Source organism: Polyergus mexicanus, unplaced genomic scaffold, assembly GCF_030449975.1.
Source record: "Polyergus mexicanus isolate NDT 795.1 unplaced genomic scaffold, iyPolMexi1.0 SCAF_6, whole genome shotgun sequence".
Lineage (NCBI taxonomy): Eukaryota > Metazoa > Arthropoda > Insecta > Hymenoptera > Formicidae > Polyergus > Polyergus mexicanus.
This window is the reverse complement of record NW_027223326.1, coordinates 3,432,851-3,447,852: the sequence shown is the minus strand read 5'-3', so window position 1 is coordinate 3,447,852 and position 15,002 is coordinate 3,432,851.

The following is a 15,002-nucleotide window of genomic DNA, read 5'->3' as shown; positions in this document are numbered from 1 at the left end:
CCCTTTTTTGGGGTCTTCATCAGTATAATATTTAAGAAACAACTAATATCTAACTTATATTATATTGTTCGCAATTAAGTAGACTTAGCGCAATGGAAACCAAGTATCATTGGGAAAAAACGCAATTGTTAAGTTAATCGGAAACTAATTACTACGTGTTAACGATAATAGATTCGCTGTGGAACGATACCAGGGTCACGTAGATACGTTTTAAATATATTCTCCTCCATCCTCGGTTGACAGGCCAGGAAGTATGAGAAATATTCTGGATTACATGGTCTTGGGTTAAAGATTGTGCTTCCTGCAATTAACAAGGATGGAGTGAGCTATCCGACACGGATCTCGTTATTAATTGTTTAACTGACCGAATTAAATAGAGATTTAGAATATGAATACTCACTCATGACGGGGAAACATTTATACAGTTAAAATGAAATGAAGAAATTAATTAAAACAAATATTAAATAAATATAGAGGTCAGATAATAAATGAATAAATAAATAAAAACTTGTAACGATGCATCCCTTCACCGTTACCCGGCCGTCGATCCGCCGGAAGTCCGCTGCCCGACGAACATCGGTCGGGCATAATGCGGAGGCGCCGAGCGCCCATTTTTAAAGCATAAGAAACGCGCCGATTTATAACCGTTTAAACGCGCGATTATCTGGAACCGTCGCCGCGCTGGGGTAACCATACCAACCGTTCCCGAAAATACTCGAGTCGCGCGCGCCGGTTCACCGTTAAACAATATGCCTTAAACATTTAGGCATATTACGCACGCGCACCCGCCGAAGAGCGGTATAAATAGGGCACGTTCCAACATCTCGAGACCAGATCTTTCACAACCGCCAGAGTCTGTAAGACGCCTGGAAATCCAGAACGATCCCATTACCGCTCAACGAGAGAGAAAACGGGGTTGGGAGTACTCAGCCTCCGCCGAGAGTTTGCGGCATCTCCGAGAACGATCCATCCAGCCTTACACGAAAGAGGAAAACGGGGTTGGGCGTACTCAACCTCCGTCGAGAGTTCTCGACACCTCGAATAAATCCGACCACCTACGTGCAACGGCGATCGTCCAGTGGTAGGGAGTTCCCTGCCATTGACGGGTGTTCCCGTCAGCCGTTGCACTCCTGAATTCCACGGGAAAGACCATCCCGGACAAAACTATAACGCGCTATCCGCGCACCGACCGTAATTCCGCGCACCGACAGTAATTCCGCGACCGCCATTTACGCGATCGGACTCGCCATTAATACGGCGCGCTAAGTCCCGCTCAGGGGGAGGATCTATATCCCGCCGCGACACCGATCGACGTACAAGAATCGATACAGGCTCGTCAAAGGACCGCCCACCGGCCCGACCGAAATTACTGCCCGATAACTAGCGGCATTTGCCGAAATCACGACCCGCGAGCCGTAATCGATATTATATCGAACCGCCGAAATTGCGCTCCGCGCTGCGCATACGTGCATTGATTCGGATGCACCGCACCCGACACGACCGTACCGCTATCCGACTCTGCATCGTACACGCACCCGCTTGCATTCTTGTCACCCACAGACCGCCATTCGTATTACATATATATTCTATCGATACTCTGCTAATTTATTATACACATATATTATACATTCGCGTAGGCACTCACTCGCCTCTCGTCTCACACGCACACAACTACATACGCCCACACACATACACCGTTTATACACATACACTTCACGCTGTACATACAAACATTTATACGCAATAAATTATATTTTACCTAACAATACTTTCGTTCGTCTCTCGATACCCCTTTCACGAGCCCCGGATCCCGACCGAGTTATACGCAACCGCCTCGCGAAAGCGGTTTATTACAAACTAAATAAATAAGGAAGTCAAATTTAAAGGTCAGAGTAAAAATGATAAAATATTAGAAAAAAGCATGAATCAAATAAATTAAAATAAATTAAAATTCAGTTCAAAATTAAGTCAAATTCAAAGGTCAGAGTAAAAATTGCAAAATATTAAGAGTACGCATGAGTAAAAGAATTAAAATAAATTAACTAATCGTTTAAGTAAAATTAAAATTGTAAACGTGATTAGATTATGTTGTTTAGTGACAAGTCCATTGGTATGTTTCTTTTTAGCTAGTCAGAGAATAAAAAAGATCTGTGTCTGCTAACGAAGTACCGTAACAGACTGACGGAGCAATCAAGTAATAAGAGGTAAGTTGGGTACAAAAATAACTTTGATTGTTTACGTTTATCAAAGTTTAGACAATCTATCTATAACGGTCGTGTACATATCGGGTAGGCATTCCGTGTCTGTTTGCAAATTAATACTATTTTTTTGCCTTTTAATGAAAATCATTTCAGACAATAGGCGTTTATGGAGGAAAGGTTTGCTGTCCAGCACATCAATATGATCCCAGTTGAAATCGTGATTAAGTTCTATCCTATGGTCAGTCACAACAGAATGATTAATTGCGTTTCGCCCGATATGATTTCGGTGTTCAGAGATTCTTTTATACAATTTTCTTTTTGTTTGTTCTACATAGGATGCGTCATAGTCTAAACAGTTTATTCGGTACAGCACATTTTTATACTGAGATTTATGGATGATATCTTTGTGTGTTTTTATGTATTTATTTAATTTATTGAGACTGAAATATGATAGTTTAACATCAAGATTCCTTGTAATATTAATAAACTGTTCTGATATAGTAGGTATATATGGGATGGTAAAGAAAACCTTCTTGGGCAGATTCTGTTCACTATTATCCTTGTTTGGGTGATTCAATTTATTAAATAGCGTTTTAAATCTATGGTGGATTGTTTGGAAGATAAAAGTCAGTGAGTATGAGTTATTCAATGAAACTTGTATAATGAAATTGATGTTGTTCGTGTGGAACTTAGAATGTGATAGAAAAATTGCTCTATCTAGGAGACCGATGTTTGTGCCCTTTTTTGACATAAAGAATGCTGAGATAGGAAATTCAGATATCTGCCGGAAAAAGTTTCCTTGTGGAACCAATCGGAAATAATGCTATCGTTTTTAAAGATCATTTGAATGTCCAAAAAATTTAAACAGTTATTAGAGCCAATTTCTATTGTGAATTGTAATCTTTGGTGATAGGAATTAAAAGTGTTTAGTGTGATCAATTAAGTTAGATAGAACTGCAAGTGCGATATCATCAACAAACCTGAAGAAAAAACGGGGGGGGGGGATTGTTAAACTAGACAACGCCCATTCCTCTAAATCTTGTAGCATAATATCAGCAATAATAGGTGACAAAGGAGATCCCATAAGTGTCCCAAAGGTTTGTTGATATATAACATTATTGAAGAAGAAAAAAGTTGAATTTAGTACAAATCTAATCGCCAATAAAAATTCCGTTTTAGGGATGTCACAATTAACCGATATGAAATTTCATCTTTCGATATACTGTCTAGAAACGCCTCTATAGGTATGTTCGTAAACAAAGACACCACATCAAGCGAAACTAAACAAACTTTTTCCGTTATATGTATATTAGAGTTTTTGCATTAATTCGAAACTATTTTTAATATGACTGTACACCCACAGAAAAGATTTCCGGATCTAACGCTATTACTCTTCAATCTATCATAAAATAGGATCGATATAGCGACAATCATATTTATTATTGAAAAAGGAATATTTTAATCCTAAATGGAAAATTCTTAAATCTAGAATAAAATGCCTAGTAACGCCACCGCATATCGGTTTCGCGGCGACTATTGTGGCGCTAACATCAAGTTATTCTAAATGCAAGAATATATAAGCTTAGATTTGTATATGTTACTCTTGTCTCAAGATAGTAAGACAATCTTATTTAATTCGAGAGAGAAGAAAAGGAATTATTGATTTAATTTTAAAATTGTTTTATTTTTATACTGCATAAGGTTGTGATACGATTAAATATATCAAGAATATTTTTTTGTCTTGTTATCAGAAATCCTTTCTGAGAGTGTATGCCGTGGGAAAACTTTTAAACATAATCTTGTGTAGGAAGGAGGATAAGTAATATAAAGGACTGTTTAGCGCCGAAACAATTAGTCTATAAGGGCAATTAGATTTATGTATTTCGGGAAGCCCATATGATCTCGGCAACGCCCCGTCACTACAAAACAGTGATTTGTAAGTCGCGACAGAAATAAAATTCGCGTTCTTCCATCTTGTCAATAATTACCGAAGATTATTAGTAAGTTTATTTGTGGAACCTTTTTTCAAGATGGAGTATGTGTCCCTATCGTTTAATAACTCCTCTACATCGTTTATGTATTTATCCCTGTCTAACGCGATCGTGATGTTGCCTTTATCTCCACGTGTAAGGATTAAATTGGGGTGTTGATTAAGAAATTTTTTAGTGTTGGAAATTAAGTATTTGATATTATATTTTAATTCTCCTGGAGGGAATGACTAAGAAAGTTGTTAATAATGCTTACGGTGCGTCCAGAGATTTTGCTATTCCGGGAAAGAATTGAAAATTGATTTATCCTAATGCATGATAATGCTTGTCCTCCTATCGCTGCCTTGACAAGGGAATTTTTACAATACCACGACATCACTGTCCTTGATCACCTAGAGATGAGCCCGGACTTGAATCTCAGCACGTTTGGGATTTGATGGGTTGTCAGTTGAGAGATCGTCCAAGACAGGCAAACATTAGCCGAACTGGAAAGAATCCTCCAGGAAATCTGGCAGGAAATCCCTCAAGTTGAAATTAGCAGATGTATCAATATGAGGGATAGATTAAATTAAGTGATTAACCAAAGGGATGGCAATACCTCATTTTAAAAATAATACGCGCGCGTGCGCACAAACACAACACACACACACCAGAGAAGGTTTGGAGTCTGTAAATACCGTGAAAGTGATGGAATATGGAGTCCTAATCTCTGCATGTGATACCACACACAACACACACATATACACTCGTACTAGAGAGGATATGGAGTCAGTAAATACCGTGGAAGTGACGAACCATAGGTCCTAATCTCTGTATGTAATACCTACACGCACACGCACACGCGCGCACAAATGCACACACACACACACACACACATATGTTTATTTAGACATTTTTAGAATATATATATTCTGAATTATTAAGTTTAAAAATATGCATTATATTTTTTCAAACTTTCCAATATGCTCCATTCCACCAATTGCTTATTCCTCCATTACATATACTTCATTATTTTAATCGATTAGTTCGACGAGACATCAGATTTATTTTAGGTTTGATCATTTTGTATTTAGCATTTTATTATAAAGACATGACAAATTTTTGAACTAATAATTTATAATTATCTACCTTTAATTGTACATATACCCAGTCAGCACAGAAGATCCCCTAAATGTACATAAAATATACGGAAACGGACTCTGGATATTCTGTACATATCTTAACACATCTGAAAGATGTCTATTGCAGATCGTATAGATGTTCAAAAGCAATGCGCCGTAGGTCTCAGGTAGATCCAGTATATATTCATTTGTACATCCAATGTACATACACGGAACATACATTTTCGTATATCCATTTATATATTTATTGTACATCACATGCATGTTCTATGTATATCCAATGTATATCGTACTGTATATGTATTACAAATGTATTACAATGTATTACAAATAAGTTCATTCGACATTGGATATCCGTACTAATACATAATATGACGTATAAAATACGTTTTTCGAATATCATAAAATATGTGCTAAAAATAATTATATTAATATATGAAAATGTATGTACAGTGGATATACAGGGTGATTCAAAACAACCTTCTGTCCTTACAATGTCATATACTTGACACTATTCTAAGACGACTTTTCCTTTGCCAAAATTTTTTTCGAGGCTTAGTTTTTAAATTATAAGCCAAAATAGTTAACGAATTACGGGCCGCGTACGCGAGGCAGGCAGGGGTGGCGCAACTCACCGTCCGATGCTGGTGATTACGTGAGGCGCTCGCTGCGATCAACTGTTTGCTACATACGATGGAGTGTATGTGTGAGAGAGAACGTATACGCGTATTCACACACATACACATTCTCTCTCTCTCTCTCTCTCTCTCTCTCTCTCTCTCTCTCTCTCTCTCCCTCTCTGTCTCTTTTACACCCATCGTATGTAGCAAACAGCTGATCGCACACACGCACTCTCTTTCTCTCTTCTTTGTTTTTCTCTTTTTTATCCATCGCGTATAACAAACAGCTGATCGCACACACGCACTCTCTTTCTCTCTCTCTCTCTCTCTCACACACTATTTCTTACCTTTTATGTAGTAATTCGTTGCCTTCATACGACTCAATAAGTAATACTTCCGTATGATAGAACGAGTAACTAGCAAACTTTTTTCACTCATAAATTGTACCACTTATCGAACTTTTACGAATTAATCTACGCACTTTATCGATAAATTGAATTTATTAACGATTATAACGGTTAATCACAATCTACCGATTACTACCGATTAATTATTAAAATATCTCGAAGAAGGAAACGCGTTATTCGATGCAGAAACTGCGCGACGACAACAAGCAAGTACTAGCGTTGCCGGCATGCCGGCTGCCGGCTGCCGAACAACTGAATGTATCACATTACGCGTGATCGACGCGGACGCTATCGTGTGTCCCGTGATCGGCTAAAGCCTCCGACATTGTAAATTCGATAGTTTCGAAAATATAAAACTATAAAATATGAAAATATAATGACGTATAATAACATCGTTTTTTTTAATAAATTCAGTTTATCGATAAAGTGCGTGGATTAATACGTAAAAGTTCGATAAGTGGTACAATTTGTGAGTGAAAAAAAGTTTGCTAGTTACTCGTTGTATCACATGGAAATATTACTTATTGAGTCGTATAAGGGCAACGATTCTCTACATACAAGGTAAGAGTCAGTGAGTGAGAAAGAGAGAATGTGTATTTGTGTGTATACGCGTATACGTTCTCTCTCACACATACACCTCATGTAGCAAACAGTTAATCGCAGCGAGCGCCTCACGTAATCACCAGTATGGGACGGTGAGTTGCTTCGCTCCTACCTGCCTTGTGTACGCGGCCCGTAATTCGTTAACTATTTTGGCTTATAATTTAAAAACTAAGCCTCGGAAAAAATTTTGGCAAAGAAAAAATCGTCTTAGAATAGTGTCAAGTATATGACATTGTAAGGACAGAAGGTTGTTTTGAATCACCCTGTATATGTATATGGATATATATATTGAATCTTCCCGGGACCTCAAATAGTACATACGTATGATGTACGAAAATGTATGTACATTGAATTTACATATACATTGGATATACATAATAAATATATGCATGTAATGTATTAGGTGTACAACTTTGCTTCCGCCGTTTTCCTATAGATGGCTTTAGCAGTACGTAGTGATCGAAATAAATAGATCATAGACGTCATGCAATAAACTTGGGCATCTGTCAACATAACCCCATAGAAACATTAGTCGATTTGTGGGACTTCCGTTTCCGGTACGTAGAGTGTGACACGTGTGTATGTGGAAGGTGCTGTTTGACGGTGGTTGAGAGGAGAATTAGAGAGGCGACGAGAGAGAAGGGTTGAGTGAGAGCGAGTGGAGGTGAAAGAGCGAGTGAGGGAGTGAAGGGAGAACTGGGAGTGAGAAGGGAAGGGAATAAAAGGGCATTTACGAGCCGGCGGTTAGAGGCGAGTGGGCACGGAGTATAGGATAGGTAGAGCGGTAGACGCGACAGAGCGCTAGGGAAACAGCGCGCGATAGGGGAAAGTGGGGGTAGCGCTAATGAGCGGCAGAGCACGGAGCAAAGAGAGTAGATAGAGGGGAAACAAAGACAGTAAAATAGAGAAGAGAAGGAGAGTATAAGTAGAGAAAAGGAAACAAAACAAGAAGCTGGAAAAGGGAAACAAGGATAGATAAGCAGGGGAGAATGGAGAAAGGTGGGATAAAACAATCGAAAGAGAGAAAAGGAAGTGTAGGAGATATATCAGAGTTTTTGAAGAAGAAGAGAGAGAGAGAGGATAAGAACGGAGAGGAGTCTATTTTTAGATCAAGTAAAATCATAGTAAGATCACCAAAAGCAATGGGGGAGAGAAAGGAGGAGGATAGAGAGGGATGGGAGAGGCAATTGAGGGAGGAATTAAGAAAGGACATAATAACAGGGGTAAAATTGCTAGGAGAAGAGATAAGAGAGGATTTAAGAGAGATCAAAGATAGTTTAGTGGGACAAGGAGAAGGGATAAAAAAGGAATTGGAAAAGATAAGGGAGGAATTTAGAGAGAGGGAGAGGGAATGGGAGGAAGAGAGAAGGGAAATGAGAGGAAGGATAGAAAATCTGGAAAAGAAATTAGAAAAATGGATAAAGGAAGGGAAAGGAAGAGTAGGCGAAGAGGGCAAGGAGGGAGCAGGGGTAGTAGGAGAAGGGGAATTAGAAACAAAAATAAAGGTAATAGAAAGAAAATTAGAGCGGAAGGAACGAGAGGATAGAAAGAGAAATATAATTAGGAGAGTAGAAGTGGAAAAAGGAGACGTAAGAGGAGGAGTAGAAAAGATCTTGGAAATACTAGGAGTAAATATAAAAATAGAGAGTGTGAAAAGAGTTGGAATAACGACGGAAGGAGAGAGAGGAATGGCGGTGGTGACGTTAGGGAGCATGGAATAGAAAAGACAAGTTATGGAGAATAAGAAAAAGTTGAGGGGAAGAGAGGAAAGGATAGAAGATGATTTAACATGGGAGGAAAGAAAGGTTAGATGGAGGCTCAGGGAGATAGCCAGGAAAGAGGAAGGAGAAGAAAGGAGGGTACGGATAGGTAATGGGGGATTGCAAATAGATGGCAAATGGTGGAAATGGAATGAGGAAGAGGAAGTATTGAAAAGTGAAAGAGGGGAAGTGAAGGGGAGAGAGTAGGGTATAGGAGAGAGAGACAGGGGGAATAAGGGGGAAGGTAGTTGAGAGGGGACTAGTAATAGAGACAGGGGAGAGGGAGGGAAGGACAAGTGGGAGAGTAATAAGGGGAGGGAAGGAGAGGAGAGGGGGAACAGAGAGACGTGGGGGGGGCGGTAAGGAGAAAGAGATATGGAAGATGGCTTTCTGGAATGTAGCAGGTTTAAAAAACAAAGATAAGGGATTTTGGGATAGGATTGGAGAGTGGGATGTCATAGTACTCATGGAGACATGGGTGGACGAGAAAGGATGGAGGGGAGTAAAAAACAAGTTACAGAAGGGTTTTAAATGGGGGGTGCAATACGCGAGTAGAAAGAATAAAAAAGGAAGAGCAATGGGAGGAATGATAATGGGGATAAGAAGGGAAAGGGAAATGGAGATAGGAGAAATTGAAACGACGGAGGAAGGGATGATGACGGGGACATTGAAAAGAGGAGGAGAGGAATGGAGAATAGTGGGAGTATATGTGAACGAGGACTTAGAGAGGAAGATAGAGGGTTTAAAGAAGTGGATGGAAGAGAGAGAGGAGGAAGAAAGGAGAATAATAATAGGAGGTGACTTTAATGCCAGAACTGGAGAAATGGGAGGAAGGGTAAATTTGGGGGAGGAAGAGGAAATTGGAAAGAATAGGAACTCCAAAGATAAGAAGAGTAATAGGGAAGGGAGGAGATTGGTGGAGGTGCTAGAGGAAACTGGATGGAGTATAGTAAATGGGAATATAAAGGGAGATGAAAAAGGAGAATACACGTATACCGGGGGGAGGGGAAACACGGTAATAGATTATGTATTAGGAAATGAAGGGATATGGGAAAAAATAGAAAGATTAGAGATAGGAGAGGACATAGACTCGGATCACTACCCGGTGATTTGCTGGATAAAAGGGGAAGACAGTTGGAAGAAGAAAAGGAAAGGGAGGCAGAAAGGCAGGAGAGGGGTTTGGAATGAGGAGGGGAGAGAGAAATTTAGGAGGGAAATAGGAGAAATAAATATAGGAGGGGAAGAAGGAGGGACGGAAGAGGAGATAGAGAAAATGAATGAAAGGATAAAGAAGGCCTTGGAAGAGAGCGAGAAGGGGGAAGAAAAGGAAGAGAAAAGAAAGGGGGGTGGTGGGATAAGGAGTGTATAGAGAAAAAGAAGGAAGTAAGGCGGAAGTTAGAGGCGAGAACGGAAAGTAAAGTATGGGAGATAGTTAATAGGGAGAGGAGGAAAAGGAAAGGAGTAGAGGAAGGGATACAGATGAAGGAATGGAAGGAGTATTTTATGGGGTTATTAGGAGGGGTAGAAGAAAGAGTGCGGAGAGGAAGAGGGGGAAGGAATAGAAGAGAGAGGGAAAGGAAAATAGAGTGGGAAGAAATAAATAGGATTATGAGTAATTTAAGGTTAAACAAAGCTAAGGGGTTGGATAATATACCAAATGAAGTATGGAGATACGGGGGAGAAGATATAAGGAAATGGGTATGGGAAACGTGCAACAAGGTATGGAGAGGAGAGGGATGGCCAGAGGGATGGAAGGAAGGGATAATAGCACCGATTGTGAAAAAAGGAGAAGGGGATAAAGTCACAGATTATAGAGGAGTGACGCTTATGTCAACGCTGTATAAAATATACACATCGATTCTGGCAGAAAGGTTAAGAGAGGAAGTAGAAGAGAAAGGTATAATACCAGAGAATCAGGCAGGATTTAGAAAGAGAAGAGGGGTGATGGACAATATATATGTATTGAATTATCTGGCGCAAAGACAGATTAGTAGGGAGAAAAAGAAATTAGTAAGTGTGTTTATAGACCTGAAAGCGGCTTTTGACTCAGTAGATAGGGGAGTGCTGGTAAGAGTCTTAAGGGAAAGAGGGGTTAGAGAGGGACTGATAGAAAGGATAGAAGAGGTGATAGGGGAGACAAAGAGTAGAGTGAGGATAGGAGAGGAAATAAGTGAAGAATTCTGGACGGGTAGAGGAGTGAGACAGGGTTGCCCATTAAGTCCGGTGTTATTTAACATAGTAATAGCAGATATGGAGGAGGAAATTGCCAGGGGAATTTGGGGTGGAGTTAAGTTGGGAGAGGGGAAGATATTCTCCATGGCATATGCAGACGATATAGTGCTGTTAGCGGAAGAGGAAGATGAGATGAGGGCAATGTTAGCAAGGACGGAAAGATATATGGACAATAAGAGACTGGAGGTGAACGTATTGAAAACAAAGGTCATGGTATTTAGAAAGGGAGGGGGTAGGAGAAAAAGAGTAAAGTGGATGTGGAAAGGGAAGAAGATAGAGGAGGTTAAAGAAATAAAGTATTTAGGATACGTGTTTCAGGCAAATGGTAGACAGGAAGGGCATGTAAAAGACAGGGTAAGGAAGGCGGTGGGAATTATGGGGCAAGTATGGAGTATAGGAAAGAGGAAATTTGGAAAAGATATAGGGAAGAGGATCTGGCTTTTTGATGTATTAGTTTGGACGGTGTTAAGTTATGGAGCAGAGGTATGGGGCTGGAAGGAGAGGGATAGAGTAGAGAAGGTAGAAGAAAGATTCTTAAAGTGGTTACTAGGAGTAGACAGGAGAACACCAGGATACATGGTAAGGGAGGAATTAAAAAGAGATAAACTTAGAAGTAGGGCGGCAAGAAGAGCATGGAATTTCGAAAAAAGACTAGAAGAAGGGAAAGGAGGGGGTTTAGCGAAGGAGTGTCTGGAAGAAATCAAGAAAAGAACAGAAAAGTAGAGAGGAGTGTCGGAATGGGAGAAGGAAAGAGAGAGATATTTCAAAGGGCTAGAGAATTTGGCATGGAATAGAGAGGGAGAGGGAGGGATGATAGAGTATGAGGAAGTGGAAAGGAAAGACAAGGAGTTACAGACGGAGGAGAGAAAAGAAAGAATAGAGGAGTCGAGGTTTAATAGATGGTACAAGAGAATAAAGAGTGAGGGAATACCAAAGTATTTAAAAAAGGGTTGGTCGGAGAGGAGGTGGGGAAGGGTGACAAGATTTAGGCTAGGTAATGAAATGAGGGAAAGTAGGTATTGGGAAAGTGAAGAGAAAAAAGTATGTAGGGTGTGTAATAGAGAGAGAGAGAGACATGGGAGCATGTATGGGAGGGATGCGGGAGAGGAGAAGGAGAGGGGGAGGAAAGCTGGCAAGAGGCGGTGGAAAGAATATTAGGAGAGGAAGGGGAGGGGGAAGAATGGATGAAGGAAGTATTGAGGAGAAGGGAGGATAAGGCAGAGGGGAGGGAGGGGGAGGAAGAGAGGGAGTGAAAGAATGAGAGAGAGTGATTGAGAAAGGAAGGAAAGAGGAGAGAAGGTGAAGTAAAGGACTAAAAACCGGAAGCGGAGGTCCAAAATAGGTTAAGAAGAGTTAGGAATTTAGCGTGTATGTGTGTATAGGCAGGAAGGAAAGATAGAATAAGGATAGCATAAGTTAGTTTAAGTAGTTTAAGTAGTATAAGTTAGATTAAGGAAATGTATGTGAGACGCTAAGGGAGGTAAATATTTGTAACACCTTTGAGGAACAATAAAGATATTCTATTCTATTCTATTCATTAGTCGATTTGTGTCTGCATCATAAAGTTATTCTCGATTGAAAATGTCAGTTTACGAGTCAAATTCTCGTCATTTGCGGAAGGTTTTAATTTTCTGCTTCAATATGAAGAAATCTGCGGCTGAGGCTCATCGAATGCTCTCAAATACTTATGGTGAAGCCGCTATTAGCGAAAGAACGTGTCGTGAGTGGTTTCAACGCTTCAAGAACGATGATTTTCACATCGAAGACCGGCATAGCGGTGGAAGAGAGAAGGTTTTCGAAGATGCAGAATTGGAAGCATTACTTAATGAAGTCTCGAGTCAAAGTCAAAAAGAATTGGCACGATCATTGGCAGTGGACAATACTTTGAATCATAAATGTATAACCAGTTTTTTACAATAAAGCCTCGAATTTTGGAAAAAACGGCGGAAGCAAAGTTGTACACCTAATACAATATATGTTCTTTGGATATACATAGAATATACTAAAACTGCGACTATATGGATATACGAACATGTATGTTTCGTGTATATACATTGGATATACAAATGGATATATATTGAATCTATCTGAGATCTACGGCGCATTGCTTTTGAACATCCATACGACTTGCAATAGACATCTTTCAAATCTGTTATGACATGTACAAAATATTCAGAGTCCGTTTCCGTATATCCTATGTACATTCAGGGGATCTTTCTGTGCTGACTGGGATATTAACTGATATGTATTGTATATGTCTATATCGATAACTGCTCGCAATTATCCATAGTGACTTTTGACAGGTATAAATTTCTTAAATTAAAATTAAATTTATTAAATTTTCTAGAATGCAATATTATGTAGCGTAGCACGGTTTCATTTATAAAAAGGTGAAACTGCAAAATTCTTCTTGATACTTATGGATAGTTGAATCAGGTATTGAATATAAACACACATATATCTTATAATAAACATATTATAAAATACATATATCTCTTTCTTATCATAAATATCGAATATGTTTATATGTAATGCGATGTTTTGTTTTGTTTTTACACATAACATAAATTATTTTTGCAATATTTTATTTTTCTCTATAAATAAAATAAGAAAATATTCTATACATTTATGACGGGATGTTTATATTCTATTCTATATACATATTTACTATCAGTTATGTGTGTGTGTGTGTGTGTGTGTGTGTGTGTGTGTGTGTGTGTGTTGCGTGTTGTTTTATACTTGATCCAACCGCAAGTATCACGAAGAATTTTGCAGCTTTACTTTTTTATAAATGAAAGCATACGCTATTTTCCACTGCATTCTTGCATTGTAAATTAACCTATATCTGTCAAAAGCAGGTATAGATGCAGTAACATCACGAAATGCCGCTAGCGCTATCTTATGTCAAAGGCTCCAACCGTACAAGATTTGCGTATGCGCATTGAGGACTTGCGTGAATGATAATGACGTGGACGTTTCTTAAAAGAAAATTTTCACATTGAGACTTTCATATTACCTCCGTTCACGATACATGTAGAAAAAAGATAGAGACACTTTTATTATGTAATTTAAACTCAAAATATCGATTAAGTCTGTTAAAAATACGATCGGTTCAGCCGTTATTAAGGTCCAATAATCAAAGGTACTCTCAACTGGCCGACTCGCGTATAGATATCCGGGGTGCCTCGCTATTGCTGCGCATGACTTGACGCGAGACACTACCAAGTTTCTTGATTTCATAAAACAATTCATTTTTAGCTATCTTACTCTTATAAATTTTTACGTCAAATATGAGGACTCGATTTATGTAGTTCTGATAGTCGAGTTAGTATCGGCAGTAACCCAGACAGCCAAGTCTGTTTAAACAGATTTTGCCAAATGTCTGCTATAAATTTTTGTGAGCAGAAAGGTTACAAATTTAGTACAGAGTCTGTTAATTTCAATTACGTCGACAGACTGTTAGCAGAATTGTAACAGGTCCTGCAGATATAACCTGACAACAGATAGGCGGAAGAAATCGAGCAGGTCTGTCAACAAATCTGATAGCAAATTGGCGACAGAAATCGAACAGATCTGTTAAATATAATCTAATGACAAATTGGCGGCAGAAATCGAGCAAATCTGCAGAATACTTTTTAATGGCAGATTGGCGGCAGAAATCGAGCAGATCTGCACATACATTTTGATGGCAGATTGGCGGCAGAAATCGAGCAGATCTGCCGTAACTATTTAGATGAAAAATAATTAATACATAGAAATAAAAAATAAAATTCTAAATTATTTTATAATTAAAACAATACTTATATATATCCAAGACAAACTATTTTTAACTTTAAAATATATATATTTTAAATAAATTAAAAATCTGAGATTGTTGCTTAAGCAATTGCTCCGTAGAAATTCTTCGTTGCCTCCAAAGCCTATATAAAACATAAAAAAGATCAAATATACAGGGTGTCCCATAATTCGCGGATCACCTTTTAAGAGAAGGTAGAGGGTGTTATTCTGAACAGAAAAGTCCTGTAACATTTTTTTCTATAACGCTTAATAAAGGAGTTATTATTCAGCAA